The sequence below is a fragment of the Pyxicephalus adspersus genome, chromosome 2 (genome assembly GCF_032062135.1).
Source record: "Pyxicephalus adspersus chromosome 2, UCB_Pads_2.0, whole genome shotgun sequence".
NCBI lineage: Eukaryota > Metazoa > Chordata > Amphibia > Anura > Pyxicephalidae > Pyxicephalus > Pyxicephalus adspersus.
This window is the reverse complement of record NC_092859.1, coordinates 94,514,268-94,535,609: the sequence shown is the minus strand read 5'-3', so window position 1 is coordinate 94,535,609 and position 21,342 is coordinate 94,514,268.

Here is a 21,342-nt window from a genome sequence, read left to right as displayed (position 1 = left end):
CTCTAGCTCTAGACACATATTTGAAACTTCTTCCAACATTTAAATCCAGAGGAGAATCACTCCATTACAACAGCCAAGGTCTGTCATAGTTGAATCGTACAGGAACACTGACATGTATTATATTATTGCAAATCACTTTACAACCATATTCTAGCCTAATGAAGACAGGTCAATAAAAGACAAATTGTAATTTTTTGTTACAGGAACTATACTTTGCACATTGCTCACTGTCTTATTTAACAAGCCTTTAATAGCCCAAACTCTGGCAAACTCTTTAAGGAACTTGGTTTCATGCAGCTATCAGTTAGCAATAATGTATACTGTCATTGAATAGCAAATTATTTAAATGCATGGTGACTGGTGCAGTCTTGTATCATTTATTAAATAAATACTAATTGACAAGTGCCTACCAATAATGAGTAGAGTATTGCATGAAGACTAATCTTTTCACTCAGCCAGTCATCCTAATTGTAGACATGTTGCTTTAAGTATCACATAGTTTCATGTCTATGATTCCTATGACATTATTTGTAAAAGATTATGGTAACACGAATAACTTAAAACTTTATATTGCATACAAAAAGTTCCCCAGTCCTTTTTATACCTAGACACATGCAAACTTTTTTTTAAATGGAAAACTCAGATTTATTCGATTTAATTCATCAGTTTGTTATATTACAGAAAAAATCACATATGTTTTAGAAGCAGGATTTGAGTAGAAAATCAGGGGAAAATGATGTGACTTGTGAATGTGAAAAAAATTCCCACTTATCACCCCTTTTTTAACTTAAACACATATGTAAAAAGATGTGCAGAAGAGGTAGAATCGAAGGCAGCATAAAAGGCTACTTTTAATATTTTTTGAAGGTGAATGTTGTAAAAGTAGGTGGTCTTTCAAGGTAATGATGGCAGTTATGTTGATGTTCATCACTATCTGCATTTATGGATGAAATTAAATACCTATTCAGGTATTTAGTGTTTTTAAAAATACACATTTTCCCATTCTTTATCACTTATTTTGGAGTAGATAAACTGTCACTGTATTTTCTATAGATTATGACTTTCTGGTGCTCATGTTAGATCTACAGCTGTAACAAATGGTCATTATTTCCAGTGTGCTGCAGTGTCTGGTGTTGTTAATAATGGTTTTAGTGTTAGCAGGGGCATCAGATGTAGTGAAGCCATGATGTAGCAAAAATCAAAAAAATGTTTACACTGCAGATGTGGCACTAGATGTTGGCTGTCAGAAGCTTGGCAATAAGGTAATTTATCTTAAATTTCATAGGAGTATATATTAAGGACCCAAGGGCATATCTAGCTGGTAGTTACTCCTTCTGCTTATATGAACAGTGAGCTTGTCAATAGTAAATAAGAAAGAACTATCGCTTGCCATGAGTGTTAAAGTGTGTTTAATGAATAAAAACAAAAATCCAATGGATTTTATTTCCAGTCAATACATGTGGTGGCTGCATTACGTTTAATTTTTAAGACCTTTTTTTATTCTGTAAATAACAACATTTTTGCCCCTGGATGGCTTGCTCTCCTATAGTATCTATAAAGTGAGCCATGATTTCCACATAAGTTTTTAGTTTGCATTAGATTGACAAAAAGAGGACTGAAGTACAGAAGTTGATCTCTTGAGGTAGTGGGCCTGATTTATTAAAGCTCTCCGGATCTGGATAACATAGACTATCATGGGAGAACCTGGATGATCCAGCAAACCTAGTATTCATTTCTTAAAAGTAATTTCCTATTAGTTGGCAAATGTTTTCTATCCTGAATCAGATACATTCTAGGTTTGCTGGATCACCCAGGTTCACCCATGAAAGTCATGGAGAACTTTAATAAATCAAACCTAGTGTGTTGCAAGGACAAGAGACTTCATATAGTGGGCTGTAGCAGTTTTCCTAGGCTAGTGAACTGTAGGAGAAAACTAAAGATTCAAGAAAAATAAACACCTGGTTTGAAGCTGCTGGAAACCTGGAAGCCTTGGTAAAGGTATATATGTAAGGTGCTGTGTAGTAGTACTTCTAGAACTTTCTCTACAATAAACCCTGCCACTCGGTCAAACATGTCAGAGGAGCAGAATCTGGTGGGATATCCATATGTGAAGCACAATACCGTTTTAACAAAAAACTGCTTATTATAACAGATCACATAAAATGCCATTGTCATAGAAAATTATTAAAAAAGTGATATATTCCAGAAAACAATCTCTAGAATTGCCACAAACTATCTGCTTTCTCCAACATATGCACAACACACTCATTTTCGTCAAGATCCATTTTGATTCCAGGGCACAAAAAAAGTGAATGCAGATAAATACAAATGGAGGCAAACGTGCTGTCAGACTTTCCCCAGTGCACTAATTCTGGTTGTGAGACCTGAGGGCACCAGGTAAAAAGAAGTAGAACTTAAAACAGACTAAAAAAGCACAATGAATACAGCTCTGTAATCATTAGTTTGTTTCTTCTTTTTTATTTTAAATATTCTTTAAATACAATTTCTTTATTTTATTTTATTATCTTATTTAGGATACAATTACAAGAAACAAAACACAAAGGGTCATATTGTTACTTCTTTTTTCACTTTCTGCTTAACTGTATGACTGAATGAACAAAAATTACAAAACCTCTGTGAGTATATATATATATATATATATAAATAAGCTGTGTATTTGTCTGACTAGAGTCTTGTTTTATTGATGTTACATGCATCATCTGATATGCTTTCAGCATCAATAAAATTGCCCTCTGTATCAGCACCAGAATAGACCAGACAAATCAGTCACTGCTCTGCTAGCACTTCTATTCACAATTCAGACATGACGGGACTGTATTAATTGTGCTAGATTATGGGCCTAATACAAATGTCACATATCTCCGTCTAACAAATTTGCATCAACTGTAGTCAATGAAATAAGACTAACTGGATGAGAGGCTTTAAAGAAAACCTGTTAAATCTATGTTCCATAATACTTCTTAAAAAGGGAAAGAGGTTATTTTATTTTTAATAATAATCATCACCAGAGGCTCACCTGTTTGATTTTAAAAGACTTGGAACACATTGCTTTATTATAATACACATTTCTACTACTCCGGTATAAAAGAGATTAATTGTCTGTAGTTATTAAATATCACCATTCATTTACCATGAGAGCAAGATTAGTGAATCAAAGGAAAATGTAAATTGTTTAATAGCTGAGAAAGAGTTCAATGGTTACCAAGGCATATTCATCAAGAATTATTACTTCAAAATACTTTGCTCTAAATGAATCATGTGCCATGGAGAATGTTTTTTGAAAGAATTTCATTAGCAGTAAAATAAAATGTGCTCCTCAAATGGAGGAACTCCTGTCTTTGTGATATTCCAGTGGCAATTTATATGGTAAGTGTCAAAAACAAGTCTAATATGAAGGCCGGCCAGTGTGGTATTCTTTCCTTTTAATATTCTAATCGTGAGGTGTAAAGTGAAATGGTTGCACAGTGTAATGGTGGTAAAGAAGCAGAGTGTCAATGAGACAAGAAAGGTGACAGACATGGAATGAGTCCCCAAGGTGCACTCCAAGAGCTTTGGATAAAGATTCCCCTGAGAAATTGTTCTCATTAGTTATCAGAGGCAATTCTGTAAAGCTTACTATAAAGATGGGACCACAATGACAATGCATAGATGGGAGCCTTTTCTACTTTTATTTGTAATAATAACAATTTTGAGAATTGATTATTACATTTATTTGTTTCGTTTGATCAAAAAATGATACATACTATAGTTAATATAGAAACCAAATAGTTACTATTTAGTTACTAAATAAAAATTATTTTATTTTGTTTTAGAACATTTGCATATGCATATTTTAGAGGTAAATTAGGCTGTAGCTGCAATTTGCCATATTCGTAAAGCATTACAAATTCTTTTCTAAAGTCTACTATACACCCCTCCATTGATATTAAGTACACCTTAACTTATGACACCTTTACACAATCTTTTTCCAGGTATGGTATCTTCCTTCAATTCTGCATCTTTACTGGTCAGGATACCCTACCTGGTGTTCTTGTTCTTAAGTCATTTTCTATTTAAAACTAAAAAAAAAGCTTTAGGTTTGGATAAATGTTAAATATACAGAATAGTTACAACCCTGTAACCCTGTCTTCTAATGCACGCAAGCAAATACCAGCAAAGGATAGAAAATACAACACTACCTTTTGTCAGCTAGGTGAGAATGGGAACTAGAGAACATAACAGGTTTTTATTTCTATGTAAACCAAGGTGGAACATAGTGTTTTTGTTTAACTTTTAACTTTTCATAGGAGAGACTTGTGTTTTTTAAAGGAGTATAAGGTTCTAAAGATATGGCGTATGTTGTATTTTATTAAGTTTTTGTAGTACAGAAAGCTGTCCTGGATAGCAGTTGGCAGCTGATTGTAATGTTCTTGGATATTGTAAATTGTAAAGTTTTGGATACCCTTGAGGAAGGAGCAAAGTGGAAATCCAAAAGGAACAGAAGGGGGGAAATAGTACTGAATTGTAGTTCCCACTGAGGTGCAGGGAACAGAAGGAATTTGGCTTTGCTTGAACATTGAAGGTATGGATGGGTGAGATAACTCCCACTGAACAGCAACAGATAGAATCAGATTATCAATACACAATAAATAGACAAAAACAGATGTTGTAACAAAACAAAGAAATAAACAAAACATATGAAACAAAGAAATACTTATGCAATCATACAAAAAGTCAAATCTCTTACAAACAAATATATAGAAAAATAATCTGGAAATAAAACAAATAAATCAAACCAAAAAACAAACAAAAGGAAGTCAGATCAATATAACCAGAACAGAGGGCCCAGCGTAAACACAGAAAAATACCTGGAGTTGGTACAAACTAATTTAGACATACGTGCCAGTCCTGGATAGTAAGGGTAGAGTCCTGATTACAATGCAAACAAGATACCTATGAAGGAACCACCCCAACAGGGGGATATTTTTGTCAATCTCCAGACAGTAATAAACCGTGTTTAATAACAATTCTGACACATTTTAGTAGCTTCAAAGCTGTAGATTGGTAGTTTCTCTGCCAAGCAGCATATTTTGCTAACTAGGCATGTACTGGCAAATTTTGTCACCATTAATTATGTAAAAGATTGCCAGTTTCTATTTTCGGCATTCAGGTTCATGTTCAGACCTGCGTTGGGGTCGATCGATTCCTTGTGGCTCTCAGCGTCTGGCACCTTGCCAGCTGCTCAGTTACACGCACGGCAGTGCTAGTTCTTAAGGAAGCGGCTTATGCACATTTGACATCTAGTGGCATTAATCGTACTGATACTGCTTACTGCTGCCCCTATTCATTTTCTTTGGGGTTGCTGCGAGAATCACTACTTGTAGCATCTCCCCCAATGTAGCAGTTCACTGAATGAGGTAACCTCATTACAACCTCATGGCCAGTCTGAACATAGGGTAAAGCTGATGTGTCCTAAACTTTGTACATAAGTTGAAAAACCTCTGACCTAAATACCCAGTCCGAAAGAAAAAACAGATTTTTTGAATTAATAAAGTAAAAACAGCTTTGCTGCATAAACATTAATATAAACATTTCTTAGTAAAATGGTCTTACTAATGGTCTTACTTTTCTGTTCATTAGTGCTACACTAAGTTTTGTCATTTGTTTTAGCAAGTAAGGTAAACCATCAAGTCAAAACTTACAAGGTTAAGCAACAAAGTTTGATCATGATCCTAAAGAAATTAGACTTTTTACTTTGTACTCTGCATAGGCTACTCTATTTAAATTTTGTCCTATAAATAATATTGATATTTAGTGTCATTGGTGTTTAGTAAGCCTAAAGGCAGTGAAAGATACAAAAGAGAGCATGAAATACTAATAAAGTTCAAATGAACCACATGAAGCTGGAAATTGAGGATAACAAATGCAGAAGACATGGATAGGATGCAGTCTATTCATCTTTAGCTTGTTGGCAAGAAAAATATTTCTTGTTCCCTTTGCCTCCAGTATTTTACTAAGATCTTTAATCCATTCACAGGTGCATATTTTTATATTAGAGTGGAAAGGAAAATTACAGTTGAAAAGCGATTCAATGCAACTATATTTAGCTACTGAACATCCTTAATGCGCTGTTTAAAAATAAATGACAGAGTTCAATTTTCATGATTTAATTTACCCCAATTATTTATAAAGCTCTTATTTTCTCACGGTATTCCTGAGTAAATATAATTATATTACCACAAAACTCTAGGCAAGCACCAAATTATGCAGATTAAATACACATATATGTTTACTATGGAACATGTCAAAGGAAATTCTGTTCAGTTAATTACCACAATGGAAAGCCTGAAAGGTGACCTACAGATTTCCAAGTTGAACAATTACTATACGTGGTATGAAAGTGAGCTTCATGTATAACTTTTTCAATTCCATCCTAAATAGGCGTTAAAGCAGCACCATCACTTCTACCCAATAAACAGGTAGCTGATCCAGAAATTGATCCACTATTGACATTGACTCAATCCTATCCCATTGCAAGCTGTGCATTATTGTTATCCAGCACAAAGCTTCATGCTGCAGATAAACCAATAACTTGTCTAACTTTAACCTTTAAAGCAAACCTAAGCTCAACATTTTCACTTTAGATAAAAGGGTACACAACCCTTATATGTAAAGGAAAATTTGTATTTATTTTTTAAGTGCAATACCGCTCCTTTAGTCTTAATCAAAGGAAGGTCCAGTGCCATTAAGGGATCTGCAGGAATAAAGGTAAGTGTGATTTTTTTTATTTTCAGTTTAGTTCTGTTTAGAGCTTTGTACACATGCTAGATGATTGTTGGCTGAGATGAACAGTTGTGCTAAACTTGGGTGAAAATCTTGAGTGACCTCTGTACTTTACTATGAAGGGTCCTGTTCAGTTATCTTCCCCCCTCTCCATAAAACAGAACAGTGCTACATGTACTGTATTAATCATGTTTCCAGCAACATAAATCTGACATCTGTTTGACATCTGTACAAGGCCTAACTCTACCTCTATTGCTAAATTACCATAGAAAAAAAATCTTCCTTGCATGAAGTCATTCACACTCAATGTTTTTCCAATAACAGGAGCTATATTAATTAATTCTACAAAACATTTTCCCTCTAATCATGACTTTTTGGCAACATTTTAATCACAAAAATAACAGTGTAATGATTTATTGTTTTGTAATTATCTTAAATATATGCATGTAGTTCTATCTGTGCTACAGACAATCAAGCAATTTAGAAATTGCCAAAATCAAGAATATTTAATTTTCTGATTGCTTGGGAACTGTACAAATCTGCATGCTTATATTTAGGAGAATAAAAGTTTACCATTTACTAATATGTTTGTTTTTTAAATCATGCAAAAAATAAAAACATTACCAGGCTTTTTTTTACCATTCTTTATCCTTTTTTCATCATAAACATGGTACCTAAAAAAACCAATGTTTCAGAGCAAACATGGCACTTTTTAAAGGATCATCTGATTTGTGAATCTACATCCTGTCTACTTATCACTTAATAGCGGCTAGCCCCGCATGTGACATCACTGGAAGTTATGCCAGGTGTCATTAATTTTGCTACAATGAAAAACCTTCCATTTTTACCAGTCAAATTTTGTATACTATAGAACAGGGGTTAGCCACCTTTTTTGGCTACTAGGCCATTTTAGGAGGTGAAGAAGGAACACTAGGCCGGACTCTCTCTCGATTACGGCGCTGATGGCCCATTCCCCCACCAGGAATGCCCCTGAAAGGAAATCCCTCTCCTCCGCAATGCATACGGAGGAGAGGGAATGTCCCCTTACCCTGCATGTGGCTCCGGAGCCGCGGGTTGCCAAACCCTGCCAACTGGGATTAGGCTGGATTTACCAGGGGGACATTAGGCCAGAACAGACTTCTGGCTAGGCTATATCTGGCCTAAAGGCCACAGTTTGCCGACCCCTGCTATAGAAGAAAGATTAGACACAATAAGATACAAATTCAGATTCAAATTGAACTTTTTAAGCTGTAATTACATTATATTTAATTATAATATTATATTGATTTTCTGTCCTTCATTTACATTGCTTATTTAATACAGTTTGTAAATAAAATCACTATCACGAAAAATGAGTGCTGTATAAAGATGTCTAAACTGCAAAAATGTGGTGTTGAGCGAGTTATATTTACAGAGAGTTAAAGGAAATTATTTATCTGAAATTGGTAAGAGAGTATCAACTGTACATGTATATATTTACAAGAAACTGATTTAGCATTCCTCGAATATTCATGTAATTTCTAGCTTGAGTCTGGAAAATATTAAGCTTATTTAAATTGTACTTATAAGAAATTGCTGCCTTAGATTATTCATGTAAAGACCTTAAACAAACTCAGTTCAAGTACTCAGAATTATTTATGTGAATGACATAGCCATCATCGGAATATGAATTGTAAATATTTATTAATGGTTCATATTAAAGTAGATTTCAACTGAAGGTACTTCACCTTCTGTCACTTCTAAGTATCTAGGGGATGGTTTCAGTTATAGTCTTGTCAAATTACCTTTTTGGATACTGAACTCCCTAAACACAACAAAATTGAGACGGAAGGTAAGAACTAATGATGCATCATTATCTGAAGCTATCAAGCTTGCTGAATATGTTCTCTTGTTAAATTCTAGATTAGAAAAATTATTTTCCATAACTTCTTCTAAGCAGTGATATTCTGCATCTACAAGAACCCTCAAAAATGTAATAAAAGTTTAAAACATTATACATGTTGGTTGCCATTACACAATACATTATTTTTTTCATCATTGCAACAAAAGTACTCTAATAATGCACACAATTCTAATATAATTATGCATTTATAGGCAAATAATAAATATATTAAAAGTAAACAGATAACTTGCCTGTTTGATTTTGATTTTTGGATGCTCTGAAAAAAAATAACATGCTACACAAAAATTAACAACTTCTCCCTGACCTTTTCTTGCTATTATGCTAAAAAAAGAGATTAAAAATTTATGGGATCAAAGTTATAAATCAAAATACAATATATATTTTGAAAGTGTTAGACCATACTCCCAATATACACTTAAAAACCTTTAAATATGGTGAAACATGACTGCTTTCTATTTTTTAAGGTAGTCAATTTTTATGTCTTACTTTGATTGTAATACAAAACTTTGGAAATTTTGCATGGCTTGCAGTAATCATTGGAGACTCAGTAATTTGTATTTATATACAACAACATGTTCATGAAGGAGCAGATGCTGTGCCTGATTTCATAGTTATAAAGTTATTGATGGTAGTGTTGAGTGTTTTAGTACGGATATTTCCAGTGCAATGATTTACTTTTATATATGCATGGGAAATGGGAAAGAAGTTAAGTATGTTTTAAAGTAAAACTAAACCCTGTTATACTCACCAGTCCCTGTTCTGGGAATCACAATCTTCCTTCTTTTTCTCTTCCTAGAGATGACATCACCTGGCCCTTTCTGCAATACTGCCCTGCCTGATCACACATTTTTAATATTAGTTCTGCTTTAACTAGTAGAGAACTTTTAATCATATAAAACTGGAGATATGAATCCTGTATCTTGCATTTGTATGGATGCTGGAAAACCAAGAACACACAAATGCCAAGTGGCTCAGCAGGTATCTAACACCCTCTACGCTGATTTTCCAGGCAACGCTAATAAGAGTTTTTCATCCATATGTACAAGTTTGTGTGTAGGATATTTCAAAGTTAGTGCATAGAGTTGTCTTTTAGGTTAGGTTTCTTTATCTTTAAAGGCCCAGTGATGGTTTTACTTTATGTTTCTTCTTTGTTCCTTGTCTGCAACAAATAGGCACCAATAAGCCTCATGTCCGTCATCTTCATTACAAGATCATTGAGAGACGGTCACAAGCAGGATAAGGTTGAAGCTAGTGAAAGTGATCTTGGTGTGAGAAAAAAAACTTCCCAGAGAGTTGTTGAAGATCTGAGTACAGGATTACCAAACAACCTTATTCCTCTAATTGGGCTCATACAACCATTTGTGTTAAGGGGTTAGTCATTCATCTCACCTGCCACAGAGTTGCAGCATGAAAGCCAGAAGGTTAATGTGCACATGAGCAAACCTAACAGGATTCATCTTGCAAGAATGCAGGAATAACAAACAAAGCCCAGCAAACTGTAGGGAAAGCTCACCAGCACTCATGAGTACAAAATATAGACATGATGTAGTTCTTCTTCCTTTTACACACACATTTTATTACATGAACTTCCTCTACAACAACAAAGTAAAGGCAACTAAGGGCAACTGCATGCCCAAAATGTTTGCAAATGCCTGTCAAAACCAATTTTGAACATTCTCATCCACCTAGCAATTGAAAAATTGAAAGTGCCCTGGAGCAGTATACAGCTTGGGTTTTACCTGTCCATCTGAACTTAGCTTCACACTTTTCCCATTGCTGATTTGCAGCATGTTTGAAAGAAAACACAGCTACATATCTAGCACTAAGAAGTATTTTGTTTTTTGATCTGGATGATTTTTTTGATTTTAAACATCATCAGCAATGCTTTTATCTGTGGGCATAATTTAGCTTAGTATATGCTTGGAGACCAAAGCTGACTGTTGTAAGATAATATTTGAATGTAGGGGGTTAGGGTTTTTAGCTGTTGTGTTGAATGTATATAGCAAATCTCAAAGCAAAAAACACAATTATTCTTGTATCGAACTTGCTCTAACTATGCTAATATACCATAATGTCAAAAAAGTATCATTGTGTCAAACACTGGATAATTTGGCTGCAAATACTGCACGTGCATGTCTAGCATCATTTTATTTATAGGTCTGGGGGAATAACTTTAAAGGGGCCGGATGCTCACAACTTTTCTTTTTTTTAATCATAATTTAGTATAGGCTAATGTGCATGGAGATATTATTTTTTTTTTCAGCTCAAATCTGATGATGAAAGGGTATAGACATTTATGTATTAAATGTTATCTTGCAATACACAGAAATCTGTACTCTTAAATAATTTGCATAAATAAGAAGTCTGAAATGTTGTATTTGCATAGAAATAGAGAATTAATTTAGAGTTTGACAGTTTTTCGTGGTATTATTTTCATCTAATATTTTAGGATTCAAATAATAAAATGGCTAGATCCAACATCCAGCTTACAACTGTTTTTCATATATCCCTTCTATCATTTTGTTTTTGCTTTTTTTTTTGGGGGGGGGGGACTTTGAAATAAAATTCATGTACTGAGTTTTGATGTTTCTTCTGACAAATTAGAAACGTGTTCTAATTTGGTGTTTTTGTTTCCATTTCACTTTCTTCCTTCCGAAACTGCCCTTTTAATATATTTAATTCATGCCTCTCTACAATAATTTGGCTTAGTTATATTATTTTTCAAAAATAAATGGTAATGTGCTGCAGAAACATAGTAGGAACATGCGCTTTGAGAAGCCGAAGTACATAAGTAGAGAAGAACAGGTGCAGAGTGTATTGGTGGTTTAATGGTTAACATAGAAGGGGGAAATAACTAATATAGACTACTGTAAATACTTGTAAGACTTTAATATAGACTACTGTATATACTTGTAAGTACTTAGACAAATGCTTAGAGAATATAGAAATGCAGGAAATGTGTACAGAACTTGCACATGAACTGACACTGGCACCAATAGCTTTTGCTAGCACAACAGTATTTACATAGTTTGCCATTAAAAGTATAAGACTACATACCAAATGAATGTGCAATCATGTATTACCATGCAGAAAGTACACATAGTGTATTTTATTGAGAAGTTTTAAAATAAAGAAACGTATTGTATAGTTCAGCCTAACTTCACACTACACTTCTGAACTGTAGGTACACAGGATCATTGTGGGAGATTTTCTTTTTTTGGCAACCCTATATTGCTTTAGATTGAATTACTTCATCTTTGCCATTCCAGAATCCAATTTCCCCAGATGATTATTCATACTTATCTAAATCAATGTTCATGGTTGCAAAAAAAAAAAAAGATGTCTTGCAGGCTTTTGCTTTACCAAATAGCTCATTTTTTCCCAAACTGGTTACATTGTTGCCAATTTTTGTCCATGCCCCCTTTAAAGATATAAAAAAAGGTGAAGACCTTGCATTTTGGTGTAAAAAAAATCTAAAAAGTAATTCAGCATCACCATCTTGCCTTGAGTGGCTGATAGATGTGTGTTAAGTAAAGCTCTGTACACCAGTCTTTACCCCTCCACAATTTTAGGAATAGATCAGGTTAGGCTTTAGAATACGTATGTATTACCATATGAAAATGTGTGATCTTTCCCAAAGTACAAAGGGTCTGGGTGCAAATTATTTACATGGACCAGTTACAAAGCTACTGTCATTATACTAGCTTTTCACTGCAGCTTTGGAACTTAAAGGACCTGAAAGGACAATCCTCCAACTCCATAAATGTTTGTGCTAACAGCAATATGGATGAGATATACCCTCTGATATTTGGCATGGATCTCACAGGTCAATGTTTTCAGTTTCTGCCCCTATGTTTAGATATGAACACTTAACCCACACAAAAGGCAAACCTACATTCAGTCCAAATGTCAAATCTTGGCTTCACTTCTTGTGACAAGTTAGGCTGTGAATAGCATTGACAGCATCATTAGCATGTGATTAGTGCATAACAAGATACAAATTTAATGCAACAGACTTGTGCTGCAACTGCACTGTGCCCCTGTAAAGCAGCTCTTAAATGTATGCAGTTTATTAAGACCACTTTTTGCCTTTTTATTGTTATTAATATTGAACATGCACTACAGTCAATTTGTACATTTAACTGCCTCATAATTAAAGTAAAGCAAGCCTAGGTTCACTTCAAACATTCAGTTATGTATAGGGGAATTTAAAAACAGGAATTACTACTGCACATAATTGGGCATTTGAAATGACAGATTTTCTTCATTTTAATAAATAGTGTCCTAGAATTACCAGATTTATTTTTACTGATGGATCTGTACCCAAATGACTTGGACCACTCTACATAAGTTAAAATCGACCACATAGATCATGTAATTTAAATACTATTTATAGCTAATTAAAACAGGAAACAAGTAACATCTAGCATCATAAAAAGGTGCAACATAAATAAATTGAGTGTCCTTTGAAAAAATTCTTAGGAAATCTCCAACCCTTCCCCAGTTGCACCTCACCACAGATCTGTACCAGTTATGAACTGAGCATATATATTGCCTTTCATCAAGGAAGCCCCTAAAAGAGCTAACAACTTCCCACCAAATGAAAAGCTGGACTCTGGTAACCTTGACATCCATTCTCTAAGCCCTAAAAACTGAGCACAAAGATATTTATGAATTTGCAAAATACTGGGAGGCAGTGGGAGCCAAGTGCAGAATCTATTACATTAATTATTGGTATGGTATTAGGGCAGGTTTTACATAATGTGCAGACCATGGTGTTCACAAATACCATGAATACATTTTCATTCAGAGATCCTTCTGGCAAATGCTACCCTTTAACATATTGATTTTTCTAATCCCATTAAAGGTATATTAATATACTATAAACTTGTATTATTGTATTGTATATTATTTTGATATTGTATAAAAATACTGGCATACTTAGTAATTATGTTCCAAATATTGCATTGTTTAGGTTCTGTAGAGCAGAGAATATTACAAAATAGTCCTTGTAAATTAGACTGATGTTTTCATGGTGGTATAAACTAAATTACTTCCTAGAAGTAAGATAAAGAGATTATCAGAGATAAAAAGTCAGGTTATCATATAATATAAATTGTTAGCTAATGTTTGTGTCTGAAAAAGTAATACCATTAGTACCACATTATTAAAATTGTTAAAATTTAAAAGAAGTCTTTAAAGGTAAATTGAAAGTCAGAAGAAAATAAAATAACTGTTACCTCCTAAAATGTAAACATCAATTTTCCTCTTGCTGTGCCTTAGTAGAAAAATCCATGTTTTTGTGCCTTGTTTTTACATAAAATGCTATGTTCTTTAATCACTTAAGCAATCTACCTCATAATATGATGCCAAACTACTGCTATACAACAATTATTAGTTATGAATGAATGTATAAAGAACTGTAGTGAAACATCGATTAAGTGTAGTTACTCAATGCCACCACATTTCTTCTCACTTGGCATGAAAAGTTCATGTTCTGAAAGCAAAAGGGTAAAGTAGTAAGTTTGATTGTCACTGTTAGTCCTGTTGTCTCTAGAGAAGGTCAGTGGGAATACAGCTTATATGTAAGAGTCTATTGTGAGTGAACCGAACAGCAAAATTTTAGGTCTAGGCACTAGCTGGGTTTTGCAACTCCTCAGATGGTCCAGTTGGGTATATCGACTTCCCTGGTTTAGTTGTTATTTATTTTTTGTTATTTATTTGATGGCAGTGGCCACACATATCTGGTGTTTTCAGGTAACATTGTAACCTAAAATTACAGAGTTTATGAGAATGATTGCAATGGCTCTACCCAATGCAGAGCAACTGATTCCTTTATATTGGATTTGTGAATGATGAAAATACTCTTTTATTTAAGAAAACATACTTTCGATACCCAAGGAAAGAATTGTCCAAATACCTTTGGGACCTCTCTATGAAAATAGCTTAAGTTATATATCTCAGTATCCTGAAGTTTATTGTGTAGGTACTGCTGTTACGTAAGTTGTTCTTTGTGTTTGGGGGCACCATACATCACCTACAGTATGTAATGGATCCAAGGTATAGTGAAAACACAACTTTTTCAAATGGCTGACATCACAGTAGATCCATAAACAATCGATTCATAATTCGCTGGTCAGACTTTTTAGCCTACTATCCACAGCAACATTAGCACATAATGTATGAGTACAATTAGGTAGTTATTCATGTTTGTTATTTGATTTAGTCTGTTGTCATTTGATTATTATAATAGATCACTCACATTTTTTAAAACATTCTTAAATAATATTATGTGCCCTATGTTTCATTCTACACCAACATTATTCTATAACATTATTAAATTATTACATTAAAAAAGAATAAATTTAGACTGAGCTAACTTCAGAACGTTAGGTACTGCATATCAAATTTAACACAGAGGATTATGTTTCAAAGTTTTTGGCCTTTAAATTAATTCTATTCCTTAAATAGTTGAAGTTCTATTGTTGGAGGTTTGCAAAGAGCATGTGAGGGTTAAGTACAGGAACCATTCAAATGGTCACAGTGAACTGCAGGGGGACAAGAGGAGCAGCAGCTTTAAAGTAATTGACTAATGCAGTAAGGATATTAAAGTCATTTAGTGCCAAAAGGGAACACACTGATCCCTGACCCTGAGCCACTTTGGAGTAATCTAGTATTCAATCCAGCGTGTAATGACTGCCAGACCTGTCAATCCAACAAGCTCTCCAGTCAAATGCCTTTGGCTACTATTGGCTTGTGGAAAAAAGGACAAAAAATGTGAGGAAATGCTGTTCATTTCAGTTTTGATGGGATAATGTCATAGCTCTAATGCACTCAGTAATGTCCATGCATAGCTTAATCTATTTAGACCTATGTCACAAGTGCCCTATTCCCGAGAGGTCTTCACTTGTTTTTCTTTTACTACAGTAGCTTAACTAAGTTTCAAAAGCAAAATGAACACATTCAATATAGTAAACTATTTCTATGAATTTTAACAAGGAGAGAAAAGGTCACTGCTTGCCATTCAGCTGCACAGATAGAAAAAATAAATGTTTGCAACATACTTCTTATATTGTTTTTTCACCTTTTAACTGAAAGTTTAGCAATAGATAGGGATTTTTTTTTAAGTATTAATGAAATTTACCAGTCTAACAGGTTTTAGTGAAAGATACCATGTGGGTATTTAAAAAGATAAATATATATATTCAAGTTCATCTATTCCCCATAACAGTAATAGGTGGACATCCAAAATTGTGACTAATTTTGCAATTAGTTTTTGTAATGCATTTAGAAAAGTACTGATCTCTAAAAAGGTAAGCATTCTTTCTTTACCTTTGCAAAGTATATTAAATCATAACACAAATGGTATATTGAGGTAAATGATCATTTTTTTTTTATTCACAAACATGTTTAAATACGGTAAAGAGGGACTAGTGGGACCCTGTGCAATTACTGTGAATTTTGGCAATTATAATATATATATATATATATATATATATATATACATCTGATGTAAGATTAGATTCAAATATATTATATATGAATCCATTTGAAACTTTGTCATTGCATTAACATTTGTTTTAGGTTTGCTTCATTTCTTTGCTTGGTTCAAGTTACTCCTGGCAATGACCTCTCCAAAAACTATCCTTCCCTTTGGCATTGTCTATGTCCTTTTAGATTTCACCATGTTGTTATAGAAATCACTCTTTCTGTAAACATTGCTATCAATGAGAAAATTACCCTTCAAAGTTTTGGCAATAAGTTTAAGAAATGTTGAAAATAGTAACAGCACTGCAGTAAAATAGTTCATTGAGCTGCTGATGTCATTAAATAAAATAAACGTATTTCTAGCTTTAACCCCGCGAATTCGGTATAGGATCACATCATCATCCTGTTAGCAGCCTACAGAACAAAACTGAGTACCTCACTTCCTGCACTGTACTGGCATGTTATCTAATGAGATTTACCATGCTCAGCATCCATCAGGGGGGATTTATCACCAATGTCGGGCGACTGCTGTAAACTTGTCAGAAACCTGCCCTAGGTGAGCCAGACTTTGAGCGAGAATCATCTAATGTGTGTCCATACATTTAGTCTAAAAGGCTTCGTCGTAAAGTTTGGCCATGTTGCTTAATTGACAACATCTTGTTCCCTCTGATAATATTACACGTTTTTTTTTTTTTAAGAGAAAGTAGGTTTAAAAATTGTATAGTTTTTGTGTATGTTATGTTTATATTTGTTTATTTTTATTTAAAAAATAATAAATATATTACACCCTAGGACCATTTTTACAACACTATGGGCCTGATTTCTTAAAGCACTCCAAGACTCCAAGGAGAAGACAGACTATCATGGGTAAACGTTGGTGATCCAGCAAACCTGGAATAGATCTGGTCCAAAAATGAAAATATTTGCAAATAATATCAAATGATTTTTAAGAAATTCATCCTAGGTTTGCTGGATCACCCAAGTTCTCTCAATATATACATATATTACAGTTACAACACTTTATAAACCATCACTATACATGCAGCCCTGTGTAATCTAACAATAAATACACAACAGTATATGTAGCAGTAAACTTTTCTTCATTCACACGTAGTTTCTCTTGCAGAAAAAAAATAAAAAAAATACCACGTTCTCATTAGGGATGAGCAAGCAAATTTTTTGTATTTGGTCTTGCAGCTAATTGGGCCGTTCTCACTTACCAAACATGTAGGTAAGAATGGCCTTTGTAAATTCGGCCGGCGAGACCAAATTTTTGGGACCTGCAAGACCAATCAGGGGAGTGGAGCTTGATTGCTCTTGCAGCCCTTTACTAGTTGTATGTGTTCTTGGATAGAATTTATCTATCCAAGAACACAGGAGTCCTGTGTTCCTGGATAGAGAAACTCTATCCAGGAACACATACTGCAGGGTGGAAACAGCAATCAGGGGAGCGGAGCAGCTCCGCTCTTCTGATTGCTGTTGCAGTCCTGTACTATGTGTTCCTGGATAGAGTTTCTCTACCCAGGAACATAGTGTGAGTCTCGCTGGCTGCTCATGAATGAGTACAGCGTGAGAAAAATCCTCTGATTTTTCCCACGGCCGCGTTCACTTATAAACGCAAGCCACATGACTCGAGACTCTGAGAGGAGGAATACTGTGGCTGCATTTTTCGAATGGAGCCACGATAATCCTCCTCTCAGTGAAATTCCCGGGCACTACAGGTTAGAATGAGGGCTTGTGAGACGCATTCTTGCTCATCCCTAGTGCTCATAGCCCTTGCATACTGCCCCGAGATGCCAGCAGTCCTAAAACAGCCTCATTCTGGTTCTCTACAGAATAGTTTCGTGCTGTACCATTAATTTTTATAGGCCCAGGTGGGAAGCAGTTAATAATGGCTGATGATGAGGTAACTAATACATTCTTGAACTAATTTCTTCTATGTATTTTAGAATGTGATGGCCATTCCATTAAAAACATAACTTATTTGGTAACTTACCCGCTTAAAAAATAATAGCAGAAAATTAATAGCAGTGCAGCTGTGGTGGTGCCCTTGGAAAAAAGACTATTGCTTTATAAAATACATTTCATTTTTGCCCTCCTATTACACAGGTCAACAAAAAATTAGTTTTGATAATCATCAGAAACCACAACAAACTTTTCTAAATCAGTTTTTTAGCAGATTTCAGATCCTTTTTCAGTTTTTCCCTAACACGTAAATTCCTGAGTTATGAATACTGTTATAGCTAACATTGTAGGTGCATCTATTGTGTACTAAAACGTAGGCACCATTTAAATGAATTAATGCATGTTAAAGATGTTAAAGATGTTAATACATCTTTAGTGTGAAGTAAAATAGGGTACACTGTGGTATAGTCCTACTAAATAGTGTCAGTCAGGCACCATTGTTTCTTCAGAAATGCTTAGAGTATGATTTTCTTGTGTACTCTTTGTCGGGATTGTCGTGGTACAGCATCCAGCATTAGTCAGCCATTTAATTCCAGAAACCTTGGTAGCAGAGCTCCATTAACTGAATATCCTGGTGAAAAAGTTCTCCTTGTTCGTCACTCACCATACCATGATTTTCTGGAAAGAATTTTAGATGTTAGTGCGAAAAATGTATTTTTAATTACCGTATTTTTTTCTTCCCCAAAACTGGGGGGGAAAAGTGGGTGCGTCTTATACAGCGAACACAGTTTTTAAAAATAATTAAAATATCATGCTCACCCGATACTTCATGTTGTCATAGGACTCCTTTAGGTTAATGTAATGGGCAATCGGTAAACTTGGTTTGGAATTACCATTATGCAGTAAAACTGCTTTCAAGCTTCTTTTAGGGGAATCAATGACGATACAGCATTCAGATGGAACATGCTCTTGTGACAAACTGTTAAAGAGTGGATTTATATCTTGACAGTAGCATAGTGAGCCATCACTAGTGAAGAACGTTGTCAAGTTATGATTTAATTTTCTGTAGTGAGTTACAGTTACACCCTTTGCAAGCAAGTGCTTCTGTTTGTAGCAAGAAGTTCTGCTTTGGAGAGATTTAGATCACGAACAAGATCATTCAGCTTTATTTGTGTAAAGGTCTCTGGTTCTGAATTTTCATTGGCCAAGTAGTCAGGATCAGATGATTCGGGGTTGTAACTTGCTGCAACTCCAGCGCATTCCTCACCTTCTACAGAGTAGAGTACAGAAGCAAGTACAGAAACAAGAAGCATCATGTGGCGGTACCGGAACTGGCAATAAATCATCATGGGGAACAGGCCTATTTGCAGAATCGAGGCTGGGATATACAATTTTGTGCTTAGTTTTACCACTTTTGTTGATGCTGCAAAAATTGCAGTTGATTAGATGGGCTTGCAGTTCTCCCCACACCATCGGGCATGCAAATGGGATTGCTGCTTTACGCTGATTTAGCCAGTTACGCAGTCTGTTGGAACAACTGGTATAGATGACATGTGGAGCCCAAGATTTATCCTGGTCACCAAGTGGACAGCCGAAATAGAATTTGTTGATCTTTTTAAGTTCCGTGGTTATTTGGCAATGTTATGCTTTCGTTGTGAATGAACCACACACGTAACAGAAACTGTCTGGATCAATAAGGCAATTTGTAGACAAGATGACAAATGAAATCAATCGCAGTTAGTGAAGTCTCCAACCTAAAAAAAAGAAAACTATTGTTAAATGTTATAATTTGTTAAGGCTATTTATAACTAATTTCCTACAATATATAATTTGCTGCATCACAAATTGAATTCTGCATAAAAAATACTACAAAGCCCACATCAAATGATATCTGATGAAAATGACATGTTGACCTGTGTATTTATCAGCTTATTAGCTCATGCTGTGTCAGTGGTTCACCTAGGGAAAAAATTCACATTTAGCATCCTTAGTTTATTGGTCCTACTAGTGCTTCCCTATGCTATTTTTCCTTAAAAAAGGCTAAATGACAACAGTAAAGAAAACAAATCATTTATTGCTTACTGTTGATGCTGCTGAAAACCTGTGTATTCTTCAAAATAACTTTAAAATGCTGATTTGAAAGCTATCTATATATTTCAGTCTATGTTAGCATTAAAATAACTTTTTGTAGCTCAATTGCTCTATTATTATCCTTTGAAAGATAAACTAGGCATAATGCACTAATGTCAATTACCCTATAAAATGATGCTTAAGACATATCATGAAAGGTTATATTTTCCGCTTTACAGTGATCCTTTATAAAAGGAAGCAAGATTTGACTAAAGTGCAATTACCAACATAATTTTCTTTGAATAATGTCTCTACATAGAATACACATTCAAATAGAAAGAAATAAAGCAGTTACATCATCTGGCTCATTGGCAGATTTTGAAATTCTCCTAAACGTAAGACAGCATGGGTACATCCAATATATCAAAACAGCCACATTAGGTTTTGTGATATACATCATAATATAAATAGCACTATTACAGCACAACGTCGAAACCATTAAATCATTCTAAATCATTGTTACATTCCATTAGTGTCAGTGGTGAAACCATATAATAGACTTTACTACAAACTTCACCTTGGTAGGCCATTGTCTATAATAACCATTTCTCTGCACTGTGGTATCACATTTTGGAAATCTAGTTAGACAATATAGAATATTTCTTTTTTTTCCCTATTGGATGGGTGTAACTTAGTACAGACAAGCTTATGTTTTTGCAAATGATTTCCTTAGCACAGGTTTGCATCTGTGTAAAACTTTTTATATAATATTTTTATTAGTAGTATTCTTTGTGTAGATGTTTATGTATTCATATAGTTTATGGTTTTGGGCATTTATATTCTAGATTGACATTAACTCATGTATGAGGGGTAATACGTTTTTTTTATTATTTGATTTTAAAAAAATTAAGATTAGTTCTAGGATACTCACTCCCTATTTATATTTATGTTTTTATTTTAACAAAATGATTTGTTTCTAAATTATATTTTTTTAAATTTTGTTTTCAGTTTTGTTCAGTAAGGATATCATGAAAAGAATATCCTGAAGAGGCTAGTCTAGGTGAACAGCTAATTAGACATTGTGTAATGAACACATGTCCACAACATTGCAAAATAAGGTGCTCATTTATCTAGCCTGTATTGAGTAGCAATAGTAGATTTCTCACTAGACAACTTAAAGTGTGTGTGTGTGT